The sequence below is a fragment of the Schistocerca serialis genome, chromosome 7 (genome assembly GCF_023864345.2).
Source record: "Schistocerca serialis cubense isolate TAMUIC-IGC-003099 chromosome 7, iqSchSeri2.2, whole genome shotgun sequence".
Lineage (NCBI taxonomy): Eukaryota > Metazoa > Arthropoda > Insecta > Orthoptera > Acrididae > Schistocerca > Schistocerca serialis.
The window spans coordinates 137,668,934-137,690,049 of record NC_064644.1 but is presented as its reverse complement, the minus strand read 5'-3'; positions in this window follow the sequence as shown (position 1 = coordinate 137,690,049).

Here is a 21,116-nt window from a genome sequence, read left to right as displayed (position 1 = left end):
GTTAGGTTTAAGTAGTTCTGAGTTCTAGGGGACTGATGACCTCAGATTTTAAGTCCCATAGCGCTCAGAGCCATTTGAACCATTTAGGGCACTGGGAAACTACATTTCGTGGTCGAGAAGTCTCTTCACCCTCATTGGGTGACTGTGGGGTGTGCAGTGTCCAGTCACGGAATAATCGTTGCGATACTCCTTGATAGAACAGTGACTACTGAACTGTATGGAGCTCGACCCAATCGTCGCAGGAGAGTGTCTGATGACCTGGAGGAGCACTTTGGGGAACTCGTTCTGCCACTGGGGTACCCAGAGGCCACTACCACAGCCGGCCTGAGTGGCCGAGCGGTTCTAGGAGCTACAGTCTGGAACCGCGTGACCGCTACGGTCGCAGGCTCGAATCCTGCCTCCGGCATGGATGTGTGTGACGTCCTTAGGTTAGAGGTTTAAGTAGTTCTAAGGTCTAGGGGACCGCAGATGTCAAGTCCCATAGTGCTCAGAGCCATTTGAACCAACCAATTAAGCCTAACACAGGTTGCCCTTCGGCAAGAAGTAATAAAAACCGCCGACTCCATATCAACTGGTTTTTATCCACCAAGCTTGAGATAACAGAAATAGCAGAATACAGATATTTCTTTCTTATGAAAAACAGAGGTAGATATCTTTGAGTAATATGTGGTAGTAGTGACATTAGATAATTGTACAAATGCTTCAGCATTTTAACTGAAGACAAAGTTTAAAAAAAAGTTTCTCCACACACAAAGTAAAATTATTCTTAACACTTTCCAGACTCTTCTAGATGACTTAAAAATGCTTTTTAAGTTCTAATACTATCGGTAAGCACGTGTCACTAAAGAACAACAATACAGAGGTGCCCTCCCCGCGAAACAACTAAAAAGGTATCCACGCTCCCCCAGTAGGTAAGTACATGCACTCAGAATCCCAGGATCGTCAGACGTTTTCCTGGGACTTCTTCTAGAAGAAAATTCCATTTTGCCGATACACTAGTCTGATTGCTGGAACTACGTATTCCTACCGAAATGAACTTTTCATGCTCGTGACACCCTACCTGCTGGGGGTGGATCCAAGGAGATACTGCCTAAAATATTGCCATAGTACTGACAGTATCTCGAAGTGTGCGTAGTAAACATAAATAATCATGCAGTAACGGTCAAATAAAATGAACGCCCTTGTCTCCTACATGAAAGAAATGGGACTTCTTAGGCTTTTTATCCAGTTCACTACGTTGGACGACGTATGTGGGAAGTAGGTCTCAGCCGGGAACAGAAGTGACTTCTGTGCAATGGCATGGGAAGCCATACGTAGAAGACAGACTAGCATTTCCCGAATCAACTGCCACACATTTGCAGATGATCCACACTCCAGTCGATGTTCATCTCCAACACGTGTGCAACAGTGGGGGAATAGCGGGGAATCTGTAATGTTAAAGACGAAGTAGTATTTTCCATTACATCGTTTGTGTTGAAGAAGATTTAGTGTACAGGAAGCCAGACCACAGGCCATGATACTGTAGGATATCGGCCCTCCAGCACATTACGGGCCTGGTTATCTATCATTAGGTGATAAACATCATGTGCCGTAGGGATACTGGTACAACGCAAGTTTGCTAGGACATAACTCATTCGATGAAGAAGGTCTTGATGTGCGAGAGGAAGGCAGAAATATGTGTTACTGTAACGGGTGGCTTTTGGGTACGAGGGGCCACGTCATCGACCAGCATTCATGATAATCCGTTCCGGTAGAGGGTGTACATCTACAAGATTACTCCAAGATTCATATTTAAGTTCCTGGGAGAAGGTTCAAGGAACCACTTTCGAGCTACTTCTCTACCGTTTCACTCTAGTGCAGCGCGCTGGAAAGATGAACAGTCAAATATTGCCAAGTAATTGCCTTGTTTTAATGATTGATACCCCAGTTCGCGTGTCATATTCGTGACATCCTCTCTTCTATTTCGCGATCGTACAAAAGGAGCTGTCCTTCTTTTAACTTCTCCGATGTTCGTCGTCAATCGTATCTGATCCCACACCGCATAGCAACACTCCAGAAGAAGGCGGGCAAGCGAAGTGTACGCAATCTCTTTAATAGACCGGTCAATAAATTGCAGTCTTTGGTTTACTTTCCTCCTACCATTATCTACGTGAGAGTTCCAATGTAAATTATTTGTGATTGCAGTATCTAAGTATATTGTTGAATTTACAGCCTTTGGATTTACATTTATTTTTTTTTGTCCTGTAACCGAAATTTTACAGATTTCTCTCAGTATTGACGCCGATGCCTTCACACTTTTCATTATTTGGAGTCAGTTGTCACTTTTTCCACCATATACATACATTGTCTAAATCTTTTTGGAATTTGTTTTCATCATCTGATAAGTTTATTAGACGGAAAAGTGACAGATTCATCTGAAGACAATCTAAGAGTGCTCCTCAGATTGTCCCCTAAATAATTTTTGTAGATCGGGAGAAGCAGACAGCGTGTAACGTTTCCTTGGGGAACGCAGATTCTACTTTTGTTTTACTCGATGACTTTCTGTCACTTACTACGAACGGTGACCTATCTGGCAGGAGATCATAAATCCAATCACACAACTGAGACGATACTCCAGTGTTACACAATTTTATTGGAAGTCACTTGTGAGGAACGGTATCAAAAATCGTTCTGAAAATCTAATAACATAAAATCAGTTTAACATCTCCTCTTGATAACAGTCGTGAGAATAAAAGGCTACTTGTGATTCACAAGAACGATATTTTCTGCGTCCATGGTGGCTGACAGCAGATAAACCGTTTTCTACGAGGTAGATGATAATGTTAGAACACAGTATATGTTCCGAAATCCTACTGAAAATCAGTATCAGCAGCATTGGTGTGGAATTCAGTGGATTAATCATGTTTCCTTTCTTGGGTATTTGTGTCAATTGTGCTACTTTCCAGTTTTAAGGTACTGATGTTTCGACGAGTAATAGGTTCTATGTGATGGATTTGTGCAGAGCTATTGTATCAACATACTCTGGAAGGAAACACACTGGTGTACAATGTGGACCAGACGCCTTGCCATTGTTAAGTGAATTAAGCTGTTTCTCCATAGCGAGAATATCTGTTTCTAACGAGAGACCCCACGAGTGAAAGGGCGGTAAAGGCCCATAATGTTTACGGTACACGACGACCCACATATTGTCTACCACTAGATACAATATTGGCTCTTAATGGCAACAGGGGGCGGGAATGGGCGTATCCAATGGTGAGGACAGCATGAGACAATGGAGCGTAGTTGAACTACTCAGTCGACGAGTAACTCACACTGGTGCTACAGTGCTAATGTCGCCTATACAAAGCAGAACAATCGTAACGATAAACAAAGCAAAATTTCATTGTATCCACTACAAGGGGTTCAGAATTTGACATTTCGTCAGAAAGAAACCAACGGAGCTTCGCAGAGTGAGAAAGATGATGTGTTGGCAAATGTGCCAACACCTTGTAGGTAGAGGAGGCCGAAATGCACGCTATCTATCGCAGACGGGCGTGAATTCTGGAACAGGATAAGTAGTGAATGCTAATAAGAAAAGTATGCAGCTCCTCGAATACTTAACTTTATTCCATCCTTGTGTTACATCGCTCTTGATAATACAAATAAGACTATCTTCAGATACGGTTAATGGCGCCTTGCTAGGTCGTAGTCATGGACTTAGCTGAAGGCTATTCTAACTGTCTCTCAGCAAATGAGAGAAGGGCTTCGTCCGTGTAGTCTCTAGCAACGTCGTCGTACAACTGGGGCGAGTGCTAGTCCGTATCTCGAGACCTGCCTTGTGGTGGCGCTCGGTCTGCGATCACACAGTGGCGACAAGCGGGTCCGACATGTACTAAATGGACCGCGGCCGATTTAAGCTACCACCTAGCAAGTGTGGTGTCTGGCGGTGACACCACAAAATAAATGGGACATGATATTAGCGTTTCTGCAAAGATGAGTCAATGGAAAGTGTGGTATCGTGTACGCTCGATTGTACGGACAACGTACATGAGGAGTACCATGAATACGATAAGTGCTTAACAAATGAAACTCACATTGAAACAGAGGTAGAGCTATGTAGTTCATCACGTTTGTCGGACAGGGAACCACAAATCTCTTCTCCAGTGAAACGTAGCAGAGGACAATCGTTGTCCTAGGCGTTAATGGTTGAGCGTTACTAGGATGCTCGATACAATATACGGGATGTGTATGATAGTGACCTTCTATGATTTGCACGCGACGTAGATTACAGTGATGTCAAGGGAAGCAGTGCATGGTTGCATAACTTCGAACAGTGCTAAAGAATTGCAAGACGTAAGATAACGAAATTTCAAAGTTGACGATGCACAGAAAACTGCAGAATCGGCCCGCTTATAACCAAGATAAACAAATTATCCCATCGGTCATTAAGGAATTTGTTTTCAACTTTGACCAGTCGGGATTTGAAGACGATATGCATACGAAAGGAATCCTGGAAATTAGGAATATCAAGCGAGTTTTATCAATATCAAGTAATATCAGTGCCTTAATTCTTTCGTATACAATTATGCCGACTTTTAATGTGGATGGTAAATTGATTGTAAAGTGAATTATTGAGCTGCGAGAAGTTGAAGGTGGTTTGCAGCCTATGATTTTCGTAGCAAGCTTGACTTTGCAAGGGTGGTAGAGAATATTTGCGTCACAGCAACCAAGAGTGGGGGAATGAGAGTAAGAAGACTACAACTATGGTATTAACACTTCTTTTGGCCAGTAGGTGGTCAGAATAGATTTCTTTAGCTTCATTCCTCGTCCGCGTATGAGCAAACTGTGCCTCCAGAAACGTGACACAGCAGTTCACACCACCTGGATTACTGGACAAATTCAGAGTCTGGTTGTTTACTTTTCCGTGCCTATAAAAGATGTTATAGCACTATCTGCAGCTGTGCATTAAAGGATGGTCAGTTTCACGATAAGCTCCATGACAGAGTGTTTCACATTTGGTTGTATGTCATTATTTTCTATCAGTTCTCATCATCCCGTAACACCAATACGATGTTATATGCTGTCGTTAAGAGTGGATATCTAGTTCAACGTCATGCACGGTTCGCAACTCCCAAGGAGTTCGCCTTCAATCTTGATGATATGAATCTTTGTGATCACTGTGGTGCGCCATTTTTCACTCGGTGTCCATAGAGTAAATTAATGATTTTCTTCGGACATTCTTTGAATGTCGACGACATCCATTTTGTGAAGTGTAATACATACATCTCAAGAAGGTTGATCTCTACACCCCCCAGATGCTTATTTTCTGCCGCCATCCTGATGCACATGGTGAGTCACTGGCAGCTAATGCTCTGCCTGTCATAAGTGTTACCAAAACACGACCTTCGATTCAAGTACTTCCTTGTAAGTTTTTCATTGTGGTAGTTAGTCTTGATTCGAATTCTAGAATGTTTACTTTGTCTTTTTTGTATGCAAAACTGTGTTTAGTAACTCTGCTTTAGTGTGACTGTCATTCGTAACATGACGATTCTTATCGTGCAGTGAAGGTGTTGATGTTGTCTTTCTATTGGTGTACATTACGTATGACCGATTTCTCTGTGAGTTTTATGACAGATTTCGAGTCAAATTTTCGTGAAGAAATTGTGAAAGATACCTTGCAAAATGTCGATCCTTTATCAATTTTGAGAGTTTTGTGTTCATTGAAATTTTTCATGCACTTTACCTTATTACTGCAACAGTGTTCTGATCCGTTTTGTGTACCGTGGAGGGTCAGTACCCTCTTTAATTCGTTCATTTGATACATATCTCTCATTGCATAGACACTATATTTTTGAATGTAAACCACACGTTCTCTGTGGTTACATAGTCATGTTGGATGCTGAGGAGATTTCCTTTTAAGAAGGCATCAGTCGCATTTTTTAAGTTTTATTTATTTTTTTGGTTTTAAATAGAGGTATTCTGCTTTTATATTTTGTAGGTTTGAATGTTCCGGTATTTCGTGTAGCTACAACAACCTTGTGGCCGCTGATCACTATATCCGTCATGATGCACCCTACTTACTAATGATTACTTTTTGCAAAGAAGTTAAGGATGTTTTCGCTACCACTTACAACTCTAATGGGCTCCTAGACTAACTGATCAAAATAATTTCTAAGAAAACATGAAGAAGGATTTTGGACGAAGTTTCATGCCTACCACAGACTTTAAACATGTATTTTGGCCAACATAGTGAGGGCAGACTGAAGTCACCACCAAACATAATTCGATGAGTGCGGTACGTACACTCCTGGAAATGGAAAAAAGAACACATTGACACCGGTGTGTCAGACCCACCATACTTGCTCCGGACACTGCGAGAGGGCTGTACAAGCAATGATCACACGCACGGCACAGCGGACACACCAGGAACCGCGGTGTTGGCCGTCGATGGCGCTAGCTGCGCAGCATTTGTGCACCGCCGCCGTCAGTGTCAGCCAGTTTGCCGTGGCATACGGAGCTCCATCGCAGTCTTTAACACTGGTAGCATGCCGCGACAGCGTGGACGTGAACCGTATGTGCAGTTGACGGACTTTGAGCGAGGGCGTATAGTGGGCATGCGGGAGGCCTGGTGGACGTACCGCCGAATTGCTCAATAAGTGGGGCGTGAGGTCTCCACAGTACATCGATGTTGTCGCCAGTGGTCGGCGGAAGGTGCACGTGCCCGTCGACCTGGGACCGGACCGCAGCGACGCACGGATGCACGCCAAGACCGTAGGATCCTACGCAGTGCCGTAGGGGACCGCACCGCCACTTCCCAGCAAATTAGGGACACTGTTGCTCCTGGGGTATCGGCGAGGACCATTCGCAACCGTCTCCATGAAGCTGGGCTACGGTCCCGCACACCGTTAGGCCCTCTTCCGCTCACGCCCCAACATCGTGCAGCCCGCCTCCAGTGGTGTCGCGACAGGCGTGAATGGAGGGACGAATGGAGACGTGTCGTCTTCAGCGATGAGAGTCGCTTCTGCCTTGGTGCCAATGATGGTCGTATGCGTGTTTGGCGCCGTGCAGGTGAGCGCCACAATCAGGACTGCATACGACCGAGGCACACAGGGCCAACACCCGGCATCATGGTGTGGGGAGCGATCTCCTACACTGGCCGTACACCACTGGTGATCGTCGAGGGGACACTGAATTGTGCACGGTACATCCAAACCGTCATCGAACCCATCGTTCTACCATTCCTAGACCGGCAAGGGAACTTGCTGTTCCAACAGGACAATGCACGTCCGCATGTATCCCGTGCCACCCAACGTGCTCTAGAAGGTGTAAGTCAACTACCATGGCCAGCAAGATCTCCGGATCTGTCCCCCATCGAGCATGTTTGGGACTGGATGAAGCGTCGTCTCACGCGGTCTGCACGTCCAGCACGAACGCTGGTCCAACTGAGGTGCCAGGTGGAAATGGCATGGCAAGCCGTTCCACAGGACTACATCCAGCATCTCTACGATCGTTTCCATGGGAGAATAGCAGCATGCATTGCTGCGAAAGGTGGATATACACTGTAGTAGTGCCGACATTGTGCATGCTCTGTTGCCTGTGTCTATGTGCCTGTGGTTCTGTCAGTGTGATCATGTGATGTATCTGACCCCAGGAATGTGTCAATAAAGTTTCCCCTTCCTGGGACAATGAATTCACGGTGTTCTTATTTCAATTTCCAGGAGTGTATTTGAAATGAATTTTTTTTTTTTTTTAAATTTGAGCCACTGTATCATCTTATCTGGGTCGATAAAAGGAATCAGTTATTAATTAATTCAGATTATCAAGTATAGCTCCTTACCATACTAACTACTTCAATTTCACTACAAGATAAAGGACTTCTGATAGCAATAGAAACAGCTCCGTCAATTGTGTTTCATCAATCCTTCCAAAAAACGGTTAGCTCCGTTTTAAATATTTCGGCTGAAAGTATCTCCAGCTTTAGCCAGAATTCGGTACCTGTTACGATTTGATCTCCAGTGCTTTCTATTAGAGCTTGAGCTCTCGTTCTTTACCAACACAGCTACGACAATTTACAACTACTCTACCGATTGTTGCTAGGTCTGTCTTCCTGTGTTTGTCCTTCACCCATTTAGATGGACGCTCTTACTGGGGTTTCCCGAGACCCTATAACTTAAAGAAAAGGCTTATTCCTCTCCACATAGGCCCCACTACACATGTAGCCGCTTAAGGTGCGCAGTAAACATGTGACCTGCAAAATGGAAACCGGAACCCACAATCCTATGGCGCACGTCGAGGAATCTACAGCCCACAAGGTCGCAGAATCATCTGAGCCACTGATTCAAACGCTCCACTTAGCTCTGTACCAAAGATTACAGTCGGTTCTGTCGACGATGCTGCAGACGGTGAGCTCCACCTCGCCAGCAAGACTAACAGCCTTTATTACTTAGGCTAGCTACCGGAAATCCGAGAGAGTCCCCTCCATTTCCAAGCGACTCCCATCCGTCGTTCCAACATGTCATCGCCCTTAGTTGACTGCACCCTGTGCTCTTCATGGTACTCAGAAGGAAACTTTGCGCATCTGGAATGACTCCACTCACCATGCACGCAGAGAACATTTTGGATTCCTTCCACTCCGACACATACATATCCCTAAGCGGCTGCATTACATGCCTCTCGGCCGCATATCCAATCTGTACAATTCCGAGGGATTTTCCCTACTTACTTCATATGGATCACGGATTTTCACCCAGTAAATGAGACTATCTGAACCTACATAATATAACTTCATGTCAGTGAAGTTTGGTTTTCCAAATTCATAGTGGAATCGGAACATGTGGTGTCCGGAGATGTTCAGAATACAAGCATCTGTTCATTTAGTAAACAAATTAGTCAGGTCCCAGCTCTCGGCTGAGAAGCAAGCTACGTGTTTATCTTTTCCTGTGGTTTTCTCTCGGTATATTTCTTAAGTTCCCTACGTGTTTTTCAGATTAAGATGTTTAATCTCGCGTTTTTATACGTGAAAATTAATTCAGTCTGGAGTACAGTAGTTGCCCATTTGTTCTGTTTCGAAGACAGGCGTCGGTCCGTTCAGTAAGCTAGCCTGCGAGGCTGCAGCTCCTGATTGATACATACTATATAGCGGCAAGTATTCTTTGTTGCATATTTTTTGAATATCCTTCTTGTTTACCTTTTTAAGAGGTGCAGGGTAGCATTTTGAAAGAGTAAGTTCGGGCACTCCTTAATGCAGTTTTCATTTCCCTGAAAAGCCAGATACACAGGTCACTGAGTCATCAGTGTCCACTGGTAACACATCTGGAGGATAGAAAGTGGCATATGCAGAATTCTGTCTTCTTTTAAGATTTACTTCTTTCGTTGGTCTTGCTGTGATCGTAGTTTTGTAGTTCGAGAGCAGCTGAAAGCACATTTGACTACGGTCAGTCATCTTCGTGCTGCTGTCTTGGGGCAGAACTGTTGTGGAGATTCTGGCGCTTGGCATGGACATCTGAGATGTCACTTCGTAGGCTTTCGCGGCTTGATACATCTTGAAGGTCTATTCGGGTTTATTACCGGATCCTAAAATCAACTCGATTCGATGTTTCGGCTGTCCATCAGGTCGCCATCTTCAGAAGAATGCTGCTTCTGCTGATGAGTCCCACTGAGAACTGAAGTCAGGCTGCAAATCACGTCTTATACAGGCCACCGAACAATACACGGCGCATGCGCCGCCCGACACGGTTACTGGCCTCCAAGACTGGGATGTGGTGCCTCCCTTAGTACAACACTGGCGGCAACGATATATCGCTCTCAGGGCCGCACCGTAGAACGTCCTGTTTTGATGCGGGATAGTACAGCATTCCACGTTCGGCGAAGAGGAAACGCATTGTCTCTGTTAATTACACTACTGACCACTAAAATTGCGACATCAAGAAGAAATGCATATGATAAACGGGTATTCATTCGACAAATATATTATACTATAACTGACATGTGATTAAATTTTCACGCAGTTTGGGTGCACAGATCCCGAGAAATCAGTATCCAGAACAACCACTTCTGGTCGTAATAACGGTCTTGTATTGCCTGGGCAATGAGTCATTGAGTCAAACAGAGCTTGGATGGCGTGTACAGGTACAGCTGCCCATGCAGCTTCAACACGATACCACAGTTCATCAAGAGTAGTGACATGCCAGTTGCTCGGCCACCATTGACCAGACATTTTCAATTGGTGAGAGATCTGGGGAATGTGCTGACCAGGGCAGCAGTCGAACATTTTCTGTATCCATAAAGACCCGTACAGGACCTGCAACATGTGGTCGCGCATTATCCTGCTGAAATGTAGGATTTCGCAGGGATCGAATGAACGGTAGAGCCACGGGTCGTAACACATCTTAAATGTAACATTCACTGTTCAAAGTGCCATTAATGCGAACAAGAGGTGGCCGAGATGTGCAACCAATGGCACCCCATACTATCACACTGGGTGATACGCCAGTATGGCGATGACGAGCACACGCTTCTAATGTGCGTTCACTACGATGTCGCCAAACACGGATGCGACCATCATGATGCTGTAAACAGAACCTGGATTCATCCTAAAAATGACGTTTTGCCATTCGTGCACCCATGTTCGTCGTTGAGTACACCATCGCATTCGCTCCTGTCTGTGATTTAGCATCGAGGGTAACCGCAGCCATGGTCTCCGAGCTGACAGTCCACACTCTAGCAAACGTCGTCGAACTGTTCGTGCAGATGGTGCAGATGGTTGTTGTCTTGCAAACGTCCCCATCTGTTGATTAAGGGATCGAGACGTGGCTGCACGATCCGTTACAGCATTGCGGATAAGTTGCCTGTCATCTCGACTGCTAGTGATACAGGCCGTTGGGATCCAGCACGGCGTTCCGTATTACCCTCCTGAACCCACCGATTCCATATTCTGCTAACAATGATTGTATCTCGACCAACGCGAGCAGCAATGTCGCGATACGATAAACCGCAGTCGCGATAGGCTACAATCCGACCTATATCAAAGTCGGAAACGTGATGGTATCCATTTCTCCTCCTTACACGAGGCATCACAACGACGTTTCACCAGGCAACGCCGCTCAACTGCTGTTTGTGTATGAGAAATCGGTTGGAAACTTTTCTCATATCAGCACGCTGTAGGTGTCGCCACCGGCGCCAACCTTGTGTGAATGCTATGAAAAGCAAATCATTTGCATATCACAGCGTCTTCTTCCTGTCTGTTATTTTTCGCGTCTGTAGCACGTCATGTTCGTAATGTAGCAATTTTAATGGCCAGTAGTGTAAATTATCCTCCAACCTAATTTCAGTTGCATCTTTACAGACACTGTTGCATAAGCCTGAAGTGTTGGCAACTATCACAGTTTTGTCAAATTTCATACCGTGTCCTTCATTTAATCAGTCTCCTGCTAATTCCGATTTTTCCGGCTGTTTCTGCCTCGTATGACGGCGATGTTCCACACAGTTCTCATTAACTGTGCGAATCGAACGACCGATGTAAGCCTTCCCACAATGACACGGAATTTTGTATGCACGGGTTTCCTAAACTCCAAATCATCTTTACAGAGCCGAGTACTGTCTTGATCTTAAAAGGTGGTGTAACACACTCTTAATGTTAAAATTCCTTAAAATTCTTTTAATCTTAAACGAGATGCCTCCAGCATAAGGAAGAAAGGCCATCAATCTATATCCTCTTCATGCACCTCCTTTAAAACATCTTAGACGTCGCTTGTTTCGGCTATAGGCTCTGCTGCCTTGGAACCTCCTAGTGTACACAACGCGGTGGAGCAGCCCTTACTGGAGGGTGAGTGGCGGGACGTAACGCGTTCGCTCAAAGGGACGAACCATCTGTCCTTGCCTATTCACCCTATGAACGAACAGGTGGCCGCTCCTTCAGCAGGGTCCGAGCAGGCACTTGGGGGGGGGGGGGGGGGGGGCAAGAGGTTTACTAGCTATGGGGACTCCAATGTTAGGTGCATTATGGAGCCGCTTAGGCAGACAGCATTCTGGACTGGAAAGAAAGCCAATTTCCACTTAGTACCTCTGCCGAGGGTCTTCATCCTAGATGTGAAGATGGCCTTGCCTGTGGCTATCGAGCGTGCAGCGTGCAATTGTCTACAAGTAGTGGCTCACTTTGACACAAACGACGCCTGTCGTATGGGATCCTAAGCCATCCTCAGTTAAAACCGACGGCTCTACGGAATTGGCCTCATAGGAAGTTTGGCGGAAGTCGTCTAGGCCGCTGGCTACTCTCATGGGTTGCAAGCAGAGTTCGTAATTTACAGCATTGTTCAGAAAGTTGATCTGGGTCATTTGGCTTGTGGCCAAGTGGAGGGCCTCAAGTGAAGGATTCGTCGACTGTATGACGGCCTTGGATGCAAATTTCTAGACCTGCGTCATCGTCTGTCGATTTGTAGGACTCCCCTTGACAGATCAGGGTTGCACTACACAAAGGAAGTAGGTACTCGGGTAGCAGAGTACTTGTGGAGTGCACACGAGGGATTTTCAGGCTACGTGGTAATTTGAGATTCTATGATGAACACTCGCCAGCCGATGTACGAAAAGGGAAGCCAAATAGAGTTAGGAGTAAAAACCCTTCAGTTGTCAAAATTTTATCAGCAGAGTGTCGAAGTATTCGTAATAAGGTTCCCGAATTTACTACCGTCCATGAAAGGTTTCACAGTCAAATTATTCTAAACACTAAGTGAGAAGCTCTGAGAAATTTAGAACGTTACGGAAAGTAAATGGGAAAGAGAGATTAGAGGCCACAGGAGGAAGGGGGGTGGGGGGTGGGGGTGAAGGAGTGTTCATTCAGTTGATAAAAATATTGTCTCTATTGAGGTCGAGTGTGACAATGAAGTTATCTGATCGTGTATTTCAGAAGTTCCACCGTTAGTAGCGATTAAACAGCCAGATCACGCAATGCTTTTTTGGAGGGGACTTTAACTCACCGAGCAGACTGGGATGTCTACGGATTCATTGCAGAGGATACAGACAGACACACGCGTAAAATATTTCTGAACACATTTTCTGGTAACTGCCTTGAGCAACTACCTCGGAAGACCAAACACAATGGGAATTTTTTTATTTTTTATTTTTATTTTCTTTATTTTTTATTTTTTAGCTTTATGGGACTCGACTTCTGAGGTCATTAGTCCCCTAGAACTTAGAACTACCTAAACCTAACTAACCTAAGGACATCACACACTGCTCGAGGCAGGATTCGAACCTGCGAACGTAGCGGTCTCGGGGTTCCAGACTGCAGCGCCTAGAACCGTACGGCCACTTCGGCCGGCGTAGTGGGAATTTCTTTGTCCTTTTAGCTACAAATAAGCCGGACCTTATCGATAAAGTATGTGTAGAAACGGGGTTGGTGGTCATGATGTCATTAAAGCAAATGAGATTACGAAAGTTAATAAATTAGATAAGCAGGCTCGGGGTATCTTTCTGCTAGAAACGGCAGACGAGCAGTTGTTAGCATCTCAGTTAGACAGTTATTTGGCATCACTTAGCGCCAGTAAGATGGACACCGAGGAATTTTGAGCGAATTTTAAGCAAACCGTGAATCGTAGTCCGGAGAATTATGTGCCTGTTAAGTGGATTCAGGAAGCAAAAGATCCACAATGTTTTAACAATCAGTATCAGAAAATGTCGAGGGAACAGAGGCTGTTGCACTCTCAGTACAAAAGAGAACGCCAAAAGGCGAAAATCAGAGCTTGGTAGAGAGTCGTGAGTCTGTCAGAAAATCTATGCATGAAGCAAACAACAACTACCACACTCATACCTTAGAAAGGGTCTGACAGAGAACTCGAGAAAATTCAGGTCCTATTTATAATTGCTAAGTGTGGTTCTAAGACTCCCATCCAGTCACTTGTTTAACAGTCTGGTGGGGCAGTTGAACATAGCAAAACTAAAGACGAAGATTTAAATTTGACTTCCAAGAACTTATTCGCGCAGGAGAAACACGCCAACAATTGACCACCTAACAGATTCCCGTACGGACGACATAGTAATAAGAATTCCTGGGTTAGAGAAACAACCCGAAGAGTCCTGATGAAATCCCAAATCGGTTTTTCGAAGATATCACTACGGCATTGGCCCCTCACGTGCCGTACCTTGTATTTATCGCGAATCTGTCACCCACCACCAAGTCTCAAGCGGCTGGACCATGCGCAGGTGATCCCTGTATATGAAAAGGTTAAAAGAACTGACGCACAACATTACAGACCAGTATTTCTAACATTGGCTTGCTGTAGACTCGTTGAACATATTCTCAGTTCCAATATAATAAATTTCCTTGAGACGGAGAAGCTTTCGTAGACGAATCAGGATTGTTTTAGAAAGCATCACTGGTGTGTAACTAAGTTTGCCTTTTCTGTGAACTATGGATATACTGCGAACTATGGATGAAGGACAACAAGCAGATTCCATAATTTCTAAATTTCCAAAAATCGTTTGACACGGTGCACTACTGCAGGCTGTTCGGGAACGTACGAGCATTTGGGACAGATCCACAGGTATGCGAGTGTCTCGACGACTTCTCAAGTTATAGAAGCCAATATGCTGTCCTCGACAGCCAGTGTTCATCACAAACAAAGATATCTTCGTGAGCGCTACAAGGAATGTTGAGCGACTGTAGCCACACGGCACAGAAGCTCTAGAACAATACATGGAACACATGAACAGCATAAATCCGAACTTTCGGTTCGCTGTCGAGATGTAGAAGGAGGGAAGATTGCGACTCTTATACGTTTTAGTACAACGACAGGTGGACAGGCGTCTCGTCCACTCTGTGTATCGTAAGCCGGCGTATACAGATCTATACCATAATGCACAGAGTTTCCATCATCCTGTTCAGAAGAGAGCCGTTTTGAACACGTTGATATATGGAGCAAAACCTGTTTCTGACGAGGACCACTTGAAGTCCGAACCGCACGACCACCGCGGCCGGCCGAATGGTTGTGGTGCACGCGATATAAAGGCAGCTTTCTACAAGAAAAGGAAATGTGAAAATACTGCACACTCACAGGATGAAACACCGATTGCGGTACTTCCTTTTTGTGACACTATATCCAGCAAAATAGAAAGAATCCTGGGTATACGGGGTGTAAGACCAATTTTTCGTCCTCCTAAGAAAATTAAGGAGGTTATGAGCCCTGTTAAGGATAGTCTCGGCCTCAGGGTCAGAGGAATTTATGATATCCCCTGTGAGCGTCGAAGCAATTATATAGGTCAGATTGTTCGTACCGTTTCCGACCGCTGTGCAGAGCACCAACGACATATTAAAAATACAGAACAGCAGAAATCGGCAATTGCCGAGCACAGCCTCACGAACATACATAAAATACAATCGTCCCATGCCTCCACATACTGGAATTCTGGGAGAATGTTTATGGGAGCCTCTTGAAAGAAGAATGAGCGAGAAGAACTTTAACCGTGATAGTGGTTACAATCTGAGCGGTGCATGGAAACGAGCCGTGCGGGATTATCCGAGCGGTCTGTGGCGCTGCAGTCATGGACTGTGCGGCTGGTCCCGGCGGAGGTTCCAGTCCTCCCTCGGGCAAGGGTGTGTGTGTTGTGCTTAGGATAATTTAGGTTCAGTAGTGTGTAAGCTTAGGGACTGAGGACCTTAGCACTTAAGTTCCATAAGATTTCACACACATTTGAACATGTTTCAACATCGAAACGAGCGCTCGATGCAGAGAAGCAGCAGAGACATTCCTTCCAAGGTTTACATTCCAACGGAAGCGGTGGTGCCACCAGCGCACTCATTGACACCGCCTGCTACAGCAGTACGTAATCACCGACCAATCACAATCCGACCAATCAGAAGCTGTCCACGGGCTATATAAAGCCACCATAACAGCAGTGAAGACAGTCAGTTGCTCCTAACGGTGACGATGGAGGCTGTCATCGAAAGCTTGAGATCTGATCCTGATCTGATGTGGCAAGAAAACCGAGAATATTTTACAGAGAAGACGACTTAGGCAAAATTTCTGGTTGGTATGGTGAATGGCAGCTAGCTCTAAATGTATGAATTTGCAAGCTAATGCCGATGAATAGAAAAAAAATAGACCCGTAATATTCGGATGCAACACTAGAAGTGTCCTGCATGACACAGTCACGTCGTTTAAATATCTGCGCATAATGATGCAAAGTGGTATGAAATGGAACGAGATGTGAGGATTATGGAAGGGAAGGCAAATGGTCGACTTTTGGTTATTTTGGGATTCTAGGAACGTGTAGTTTATTTTTGAAGTAGAGACTTCATTTATGACGTCAGTGCGACCTATTCTCGAGTATTGGGCGAGTGGGACCCGCACAGCATCAAATTATAGGAAGATAACGAAGAAATTGAGAGGTGATGTGCTAGTTCTTTTGTTACTGGTGGGTTCAAACAGCACGGTAGTATTACTGAGTTGCTTTTGGGAACACAAATAGGAATCTCTGGAAGTAAGACGACATTCTTTTCGAGGAACACTGTTTTAGAAAATACAGAGAAGCGGCATTTGAAGCTACCTGCTGAGCGATTGTATTGCCTCCAACATAGATTGCGCATAAGGGCTACCTAGATTAGATAGGAGAAGTCAGGGCTCATAGTGACGCATGTAGACAGTTGTCTTTTTGTGCTGTGTTTGCGAGTTCAAAAATGGTTCAAATGGCTCTGAGCACTATGGGACTTCACATCTGATGTCATCAGTCCCCTAGAACTTAGATCTACTTAAACGTAACTAACCTAAGGGCACCACACACATCCATGCCCGAGGCAGGATTAGAACCTGAGACCGTAGCAGTCGCACGGTTCCAGACTGAAGCGCCTAGAACCGCTCGGTCATTGCGGCCGGCTCTTGCAAGTGGAACAGGAAACGAATTATATAGTAGTGGTACGGGGAACCTGCTGCTATAGTTCCCGCTCAAGGACAAGAGAGCAAGAGGATACCCTGAATATGTTCTCCTCTATATTCTCCCAACCTCTTTGCAGAACCGCTTTGAGACCACTTTTATGCAAAAACGAGTTACCGTTTGAGCTCTCACTCTCCTTATCCCTCGTACCCTTTCAGCCTTGTCTATGTTCGCTACTAATTGTGATATGAAAGGCGTACAATCCATTTTCTTGACTCCGATTTGAGCTGATGTTTCAAGTCCTTGATGACAGTATTTAAGTATTTCGAGATAAATTAGATTTGAGTTGATAAATTTTCTAAGAACACACATGTTTCGAAAAGGGAACTTAGCAACGTCACTAGCATATTTTATATATATATATATATATATATATATATATACTAAGTTGGTATCAGTTCTTTCGGACATGTCCAAAAGAACAGATACCATCGGTGACCATGCAGCTCGTTAGAATGATATTACAAGGAAATGAACACCCTTAGGTGCTTACGGGCGTTGACATACGTCAACATGGACAGATGAAAATAAGTGCCCCGACCAAGACCCGAACCCGGGATCCCTTGCTTACATGGCAGACCCCCTATCCATCTTTTTTCTTTAATCTCATTTTGGTCATTTTCGTTCGTTGTATCTGGTTTGGGCGGACGTCGAAAGACACCCGTTTCAGTTAGTTGTTTATCCATTAACTCCGTTTTTTTTTTTTTGCTTTTTTGTTTTTTTATTACAGAGAGCAGGTATCCCTCTGACCGAACCCGCTGAGCTACCGTGCCGGCATCCATCTGAGCCACCGAGGGCACAGAGGATAGCGCGACTGCTGGGATTTATCTGTGGCACGCCTCCCGCGAAACGCACATTCTCAACGTATTGTCCCGCAATACATTCGTAGTGCCCCCGCCCATTATACTCATTACTCGCGGCGCGTTGCCGATTCCCGTAAGAGTTCGGGCACTGTTCGTGCATTCGCACAGAAGAAAAAGATGGTCAAGTGGCCGGTGAGGCTCAAAAATGGCTCTGAGCACTATGGGACTCAACTGCTGAGGTCATTAGTCCCCTAGAACTTAGAACTAGTTAAACCTAACTAACCTAAGGACATCACACACATCCATGCCCTAGGCAGGATTCGAACCTGCGACCGTAGCGGTCTCGCGGTTCCAGACTACAGCGCCAGAACCTCGCGGCCACTTCGGCCGGCCTGGCCGGTGAGCCTTAACTATATATATATATATATATATATATATATATATATATATATATATATATATATATATATATAGCCGGCCACTTTACCATCTTCTTCTTATGTGCGAATGCACAAACAGTGCCCAAACTCTTACGGGAATCGGCAACGCGCCGCGAGTAATGAGTATAATGGGCTGGGGCACTACGAATGTAGTGCGGGACAATACGTTGAGAATGCGGGTTTCGCGGGAGGCGTGCCAGAGATAAATCCCTGCAGTCGCGCTATCCCCTGTGTCCTCGGTGGCTCAGATGGATAGGGCGTCTGCCATTTAAGCAGGAGATCCCAGGTTCGAGTTCCGGTCGGGACACACATTTTCATCTATGCCCGTTGACGTATGTCACCGCCTGTAAGCACCTAAGGGTGTTCATTTCATGGTAGTAACTAGGATTGCCTTAAAGCATACTCTTAGTTATCCTGAGTAAGACAAATGGGGCTGGATGTATGTTACAGCAAATAACAATTGCTCAAAAACAATGATAGCCCACTGGAGTACCAAAAAGCCAACACATAACATCCATATAGAGCAGAGGCGGCCAAAATCTAAGCTCACCATCCGTACGATGGCACGAGTGCCACAGCTGTGAACTTGACTGCCCACTTCGTCCCGCAAAATACCACAATGAGTGCGGAGTGGGGGATGAGGGGGAAACTCCGAATGTGCCGCATTTAAATGGCAGTGCAGTAACACTGCATACGCCGTGGTTTTGTATTTCACATTTCCCGTCGACAGAGATAACAAACAAAACAAATTACCAGTGTTATTTGTATTTTTGGCGAGCTGAAGACTTAATAGAACTTCTATTTGCCACATATTTCACTTACGTTGCAATGTAATCGTAAGCTACACTCATGTTCAGAGAAAGCCTTGAACGACTAGAAACAGAAAGACCACATTCACATGACGTGTACGTTAGCACACTTACGTTCAGAAGAAACAATACTGCTTGAATGACTAAAGATAGGACGTTCATGTTCACAGGATATCTGTTGTTGATGTTGTTGTTGTTGTTGTGGTCTTCAGTCCGGAGACACGTCTGATGCAGCTCTCCATGCTACTCTATCCTGTGCAAGCTGCTTCATCTCCCAGTACCTACTGCAGCCTACATCCATCTGAATCTGCTTAGTGTACTCATCTCTTGGTTTTCCTCTTCGATTTTTACCCTCCACGCTGCCCTCCAGTACTAAACTGGTGATCGCTGGATATCTCAGAACACGTCCTACCAACCGATCCCTTTTTCTAGTCAAGTTGTGGCACAAGCTCCTCTTCTCCCCAATTCTATTCAATACCTCCTCATTAGTTATGTGATCCACCCATCTAATCTTCAGCATTCTTCTGTAGCACCACATTTCGAAAGCTTCTATTCTCTTCTTGTCTAAACTATTTATCGTCCATGTTTCCCTTCCATACATGGCTACACTCCATACAAATACTTTCAGAAACGACTTCCTGACACTTAAATCAATACTCGATGTTAAAAATTTCTCTTCTTCAGTAACGCTTTCCTTGGCATTGCCAGTCTACATTTTATACCCACTCTACTTCGACCATCATCAGTTATTTTGCTCCCCAAATAACAAAACTCCTTTACTACTTAAAGTGTCATATTTCCTAATCTAATTCCCTCAGCATCACGCGACTTAATTCGATTACATTCCACTATCCTCGTATTGCTTTTGTGGATGTTCATCTTATACCCTCATTTCAAGACACTGTCCATTCCGTTCAACCGCTCTTCCTAGTTCTTTGCTGTCTCTGACAGTATTACAATGTCATCGGCGAACCTCAAAGTTTTCATTTCTTCTCCATCGATTTTAATACCTAATCCTAATTTTTCTTTTGTTTCCTTTACTGCTTGCTCAATATACAGACTGAATAACATCGGGGATAGGCTACAAACCTGTCTCACTCCCTTCCCAACTACTGCTTCCCTTTCATAGCCCTCGACTCTTATAACTGCCATCTGCTCTCTGTACAAATTGTAAATAGCCTTTCGCTCCCTGTATTTTGCCCCTGCCACCTTCAGAATTTGAAAGAGATTATTCCAATCAACATTGTCAAAAGCTTTCTCTAAGTCCACAAATGCTAGAAACGTAGGTTTGCCTTTCCTTAATTTTTCTTCTAAGATAAATCTTAGGGTCAGTAATACCTCACGTGTTCCAACATTTCTACGGAATCCAAACTGATCTTCCCCGAGGTCAGCTTCTATCACTTTTTCCATTCGTCTGTAAAGAATTCGCGGTAGTATTTTGCAGCTGTGACTTATTAAAATGATAGTCGGTAATTTTCACATCTGTCAACACCTGCTTTCTTTGGTATTGGAATTATTACATTCTTCTTGAATTCTGAGGGTATTTCGCCTGTCTCATACAAACTTGTTCACCAGATGGTAGAGTTTTGTCAGGACTGGCCCTCCCAAGGCTGTAAGTAGTTCTAATGGAATGTTGTCTACTCCGGGGGCCTTGTTTCGACTCAAGTCTTTCAGTGCTCTATCAAACTCTTCACGCAGTATCGTATCTCCCATTTCATCTTCATCTACATCCTCTTCCATTTCCTCAAGTACACCACCCTTGTACAGACCCTCTATACACTCCTTCCACCTTTCTGTTTTCCCTTTTTTGCTTAGAACTGGGTTTCCATCAAAGCTCTTGATATTCATGCAAGTGGTTCTCCTTTTTCCAAAGGTCTCTTTAGATTTCCTGTAGCCAGTATCTATCTTACCCCTAGCGAGATAAGCCTCTACATCCTTACATTTGTCCTCTAACCATCCCTGCTTAGCAATTTTGCACTTCCTGTCGATCTCATTTTTGAGACGTTTGTACTCCTTTTTGCCTGCTTCATGTACTGCATTTTTATAATTTCTCCTTTCATCAATTAAATTCAATATTTCTTCTGTTACCCAAGGGTTTCTACTAGCCCTCTTCTTTTTACCTATTTGATCCTCTGCTGCCTTCACTATTTCATCCCTCAAAG